Source organism: Pinus tabuliformis, chromosome 1_2, assembly GCF_031772625.1.
Source record: "Pinus tabuliformis cultivar Carrire ecotype Pingquan chromosome 1_2, CPIR1, whole genome shotgun sequence".
NCBI lineage: Eukaryota > Viridiplantae > Streptophyta > Pinopsida > Pinales > Pinaceae > Pinus > Pinus tabuliformis.
In genome coordinates, this window is record NC_142298.1 from 164,836,954 (window position 1) to 164,842,644 (window position 5,691).

Here is a 5,691-nt window from a genome sequence, read left to right on the forward strand (position 1 = left end):
CTTCAACATGCTAGATACCCACAACAGTCACCGATTGGAGTACAAGTTACTGCATGGGGAGGAGAGGTATTGTAGGATCTCAATGTGGCTGAGACTCTTGCATAGGTCGAGTGGTACATGGAGGGATTGGCCCAGGGCATAGTTGAGACTAGGGTTGATCAACTACCTATGCAATTGTAGTATCATACTATTGGTGTGTCTGGATGTATCAGCTAGTTGCTGTGAAGATGGATCGCACATTTACTTTCTATCATAAGCATCACCAAGATTAGTCTACTAGGAGGCTATATATCCATATATTTTTTTCATGTATATTTTTGATATAACAAGACGTATGGCCATATTCGTTTCGGGCACACATTTTTTTACAACCACACTTTGATATCTCTCTCTCTCTCTCTCTCTCTCTCTCTCTATATATATATCTATATATATATATATATATATATATATATCACACACACTATATATATATATATATATATATATTATATATATATATATATATATCGATGTTTCATATGCGTTCTATTATCTTTTTCAATGTGTGTGATGTGAATTTAATTTAATTTACATATGTCACAAATGTCTGTGTAAAACATGATTTTCTAATGCATCTGTCAATGTATTTATACCCTTAGGAATGTGTTGATATTATATATAATCAAAATGTATTTCCAGAAGGAAAAACCTTAAGAACATATGAAGAATAGTTGGAATTATAACTGAATAAACATTAGTCAACTGTAGTACTACAAGTTATGAGTCAATTATGATAACTATATGACAAATACCATGAGAAATAGCATTAGACAGGAGTTTGATCACTACACTATATTCAATGATATTATTGGTAGAGCGATTGATACAAATCCCTTGTAAACTCATGAAGTCGCAACCCAAAGCATATATAACCCATGTTGCGGAGGAAAGGTTCCAAAGACTATGACTAGCGCCATTAGCATAACTAACATATGGTTGAAGGGATGCTGACATCTGCAAACCAAATGTAAATAGGATTAACAGAAACCCTAGGAAACTCTAAATGAAAGACACTACAAAGACAGTCAACACACCTATATACAACATGTACATAGCGAACTACACAAAAATGACTTAAGCATAGTATTTTTTAAGGTACAACCCATTCTAGATTGTGCCAACAGAACTCCATTGAAATCATTAAGCTCGCAGGCCCCTTTAGTAAGTACACATTTAACAATGTACGGGCCTAGCCACATTGGCTCGAAATTCCCAAATCCTAAATTATCGGACTCTTGGTCAAATAATATGACAAATTCACCTTAGAGAAGGCATGTGACTTGAATTTCTTGTTGTATTACACCTTAATGCTTTTCGTATGGGCCTCAATAGCCATCGTAGCATCACACTATGTTTCATCTAATCATGTCAGATGCAAGAGATACTATTCTTCTGCAGAAGTGGCAGGGAGGAGTTCGACAACAAGTTTTAGAGATGGAATTTCACACTCAATAGGAATAATTGCTTCCAGAACATATACCAATTGAAATGGTGTGAATCTAGTAGTAGTCCAAAAATAGGTTCGATATGTGCAGAAGGCCGCATAAAGGATAAGATTCCAATCCGATTTATGGATCCCTATCATGCGCTGAAGCATTGTTTTCAAAACTTTGTTTATTTCCTGAACTTTTCCATTTTCCTATGGGTAGTAGGGAGTTGAGTTCTCATGGTGGAGGCATAACTTGGTAGTCAATTATAACATCATGTGATTACGGAAAAGTTCCTCACAGTCTGTAACTATAGCCTTTGGTACAACAAACCTTGCAATAACGCGATGGAAGAGAAATAGAGCAGTTGTTTCGTTAGTGTTATTATATGTAGGCATCACCTCGACCCACTTGGTAAAATAGTCTACCGCCACAATGATGTAGCCATGCCCCCCAGCTGAGTGAGGGTTACATGTCATAAAGTCAATGCCCTATTTCGTGAAAAGTCTAATGATGATAATAGTGTGTAAAGGAGTTGGTGGAGCACAGGTTTTATGATTGTATATCTGGTAGGCATGACACTTTTGGACCGCGAGGATGTAGTCATGAAACAAAGTAGGCCAAAAATAGACAACACACAAAATTTTGTGTGCGGTGACATAAAAAAACATATGTCCACCACATTCCCCAACATGGCATTCATTTAGAGCTTTCTCAACCTCCTCATGGGTGAGGCACCTTTGAAAAATCATATTGATAACATGATGATAAAGGGTGTCACCAATAATAATATAGTTTTTAGCTTGATATTGGATATGTCCCTGGTCAGAGCGAGAGTTATCGGGCCAAAAATTATGGGTTCTGAGATATATGTTTATGTCTCCATACCATAGGTTAGATGAATCTATGATGAATGCAACTCGTCTAGAATAAAATTGTCAGACATTGATTCAGTTTCAGTAGTGGTAAGTTCACAGATCAATTCGACAAAGACTAAGGATTTATTTGACTTGGATTTGATGAAATCCAAATTGAACTCTTGGAGGATGACAATCCATTTTGAGTACTTCCCCCCAACAATTTTCTTGACAAGATGTACGTGACAAGGTTACAATTGGAAACAACCTATTGTAGTGGCTACAACCACCCTCCAATAATTTTCCTTAGCCTGTTTTGGAGTGTCCCTACCAACCTTACACAATAGCTTGCCTTGCTTCGTCAATTCCTCAAGCTTCAGTGTCTTTATTTCTCAAATGCAGTCTGTCGATCATAGTTTGATATTTTCCCTTCACAGGATGCTCACTTGAACTCGGTATAGATGAAGGCTGAGCAATTTCCCACTGAAATTTGTGTATTTCTGGATGGAAACTAGCCTTTCCCTCTAGGAATTACATAATTCCCTCTGACAGCCTGCTGGGCTCAAACATTGCACAATCCTGCTAGCCAACCCTCCCAGCAGGAATTAAGCAATTTTTCCTATCAAGAGGCAGTTCAGCCCAGGATTTGTGCAACTTTTGGCAATAGTCAGTTGTTGGGCCAAAAAATTGTGCAATCCCCTTGGGAATTCAGCCCAACTTACAGTCAGGAGTGCACATTTTTCCCAAGTAGTTGAGCACCGGCATGCATGGACAGTCCGGTTGACTAGTTCCACCCGGGACCGAGGAAAATTGACTTGCATGCATGCATGCCTTAATCTTCCCAGAATAGCAAGAGGAAACATGCAAAAGGCATCCCATGATTCAGGGAGCTATTTTTAGCAGCCGGGATTTACATGAAAAGTTGTTTTAGAAGTTTCCCTCCAAGTGTCACTTTTTCCTAGATTTGTGGCATGCGTGTCTTGAAACCAAACTTAGTTATTTGATGCATCACAGCTCATTCATTCACATTGATCTTGGAGCTCTGACATCCCACATCACATCCAAGACTCTTCGACACATCCAACTCAGCTATTCACAGGTAAGTGGCCTCAACTTGTCTTTTTCAACATTTCTGTCACTTTTTCTATATTATCTTATTTGAGTGCTATTTTCTTGATTTCTTTGAATGCATGTTGTTGTTTACATATATTCTAGCTTGTCCTAGCTTTTTTTTAATTTTTGTTGCTATCTCACTGTTGTCGCATGCATGAAACTGTTTTGCACAGACGTTCGCCCAACCGGCGAATGATCTCACCCACATGCATGTTGATATGTTTTCTCAATCTTCCATTCATGTTTTGCATGCACTACTTATCACTTCTACTATCACTTAGTGTCACCATGCATTTCATCAACTAACTTCCTTTCAGTTGCCCGTCAGCGAGTCGGGCCAACCTTGGCCTGGTCTCTGCCTTCACCAAGGCATTGCGTAATGTGGAGAAGGAAGGCTCACCTCCCTCTCCAGATTTGTGCATTTTGGCCTAGCACTGACCTCTTGGACTGAATTGTGCATTTTTGGAGGTCAGTGGCTGCTTGGCCCAAAAATTTGTGCAAATATATCCCTGGGCCAGTAGTCTTTCCTAGCTAGAATCGCACATTCCTCAATCCCAATAGCCAACTGCCCAAGTGGATTGTCCATTTTGCAGTTCTAGCAGTCAGTCAGTCTCCCAACAGCCTGGACTGTGCCTTGTGCAGTCTTGGCAGTCGGTCTCCTGACCTCTTGGTTGAAATTGTGCAACCTTCATGATCATTCACCCAGGTATGTTGTAAGTCAGTTCTCATTTTCATTTTGGTTTTCAATTGACATATTTCTTGCTATGAGTGTTTCCATGTATCCAGGTATCACAGGTGTTCACTTGCCTCTCAACAGTATATGTACAATGGTTTCCAGGAGAGAAGAGATGAAGACACCATTTAGAGCATTCTTGGAGATGGAGTCGATCAAGTGTCCATGGGATTACCTACTCATGAAGACATCAAGTTTTTCATGGACAAGGACATCATGCAGCAGCATCACAACAAGAAGCATCATGAACAACAGCTGAAAGAAGCATACCAAATGAAGCAAACACAGCGAATGCAATAGGAAAGTTGTTAACAACATAGAGGTAGAGCAAAGTTGTAAGATCAAGCAGATCCACTGATAATGAAAGAAACTTTGGAGACTCAGGCTATGAAGTGACGATGCGACATGAAGATCGTGCGAAGGTAGAAGATGGAACAAAGAAAGAGTTACATGCGTTAAAGCAACAACTCAACGAGAAATTGAAGTTTCACAGACAACCAAATGAGTTGCAGTAGGAACATGAACAACAATGGGTTGAATGTGCACTCACGGATGAAACTGCGCTGGTACAAGTAAAGGATCCATCCCAGTAGCTGACATAGAGCAAACATGGTGAGCAGTGTTGTTGATCGCTTGCAAAAGATCCAACAACATGCATGTCGTTGCGCATGTGCATGCAATCCAACCCATTCAACACACTCATCAAGGCGAAGACAAGAAGCAAGTCCAACTAGGGTTGAACATGCACTTCGGCAAGTTGATGTGCATGACCACCAACACACACTTGAAGATCAACACAGACACTATGCATCAGTGTGTTGACTGGTTCAACCATACCCAAGAAGACCATGCACATGTTAGCAGGTGAGTTGGATGAAGGGGCCAAACCAATGCGTCAGTTGCAATGAAGGCAAGAGTTCGCTTCAGCAAGATGTCACCATGAGATGCATGCACACTATCATGGATGACCAAGCTTGGCATCAACTCGCCAGCTTCACCATCACAAGCATGTCAAAGAGTTGTTTCCACCACAGCGGATCGAGTGTCAATGATATCTTGCAAGGCTTGCTCAAGCCATGTTGTCTCACATGAGTACATGTGCATTGTAATATTGAGTCATGTCAAGTGTAATTCGAGTGTCAACAATTGGATGTAAGAGTCATAGAGTAGGTGAAGAGTCATGAGGGTAGTTGAACTATCACAAAGGGGAATTTCAAAGGTCACCCCACTCTTTGCTATAAATAGTCCCTCATAACTCATTATATAGGCTTTTGGTTAGCCAAGCTTCTACTAAGACTATCTTGAAGAAGGCTTGGACAGTATTGTAACACGCCTTGGATTCTCCACTGCACGGAGCTAGTACATCTATTTGGAGGAGTAGGCAGATGTGACTGTAATGTTCTACTAATAGGTATAGCAGGTTTACATGGTGTATTATATGATTGTGACTTACAGTTCTTTATATAATAAAAGAAAACACATTTTCATGCATATGTTGTTATTGTAGTTGGACTACTCT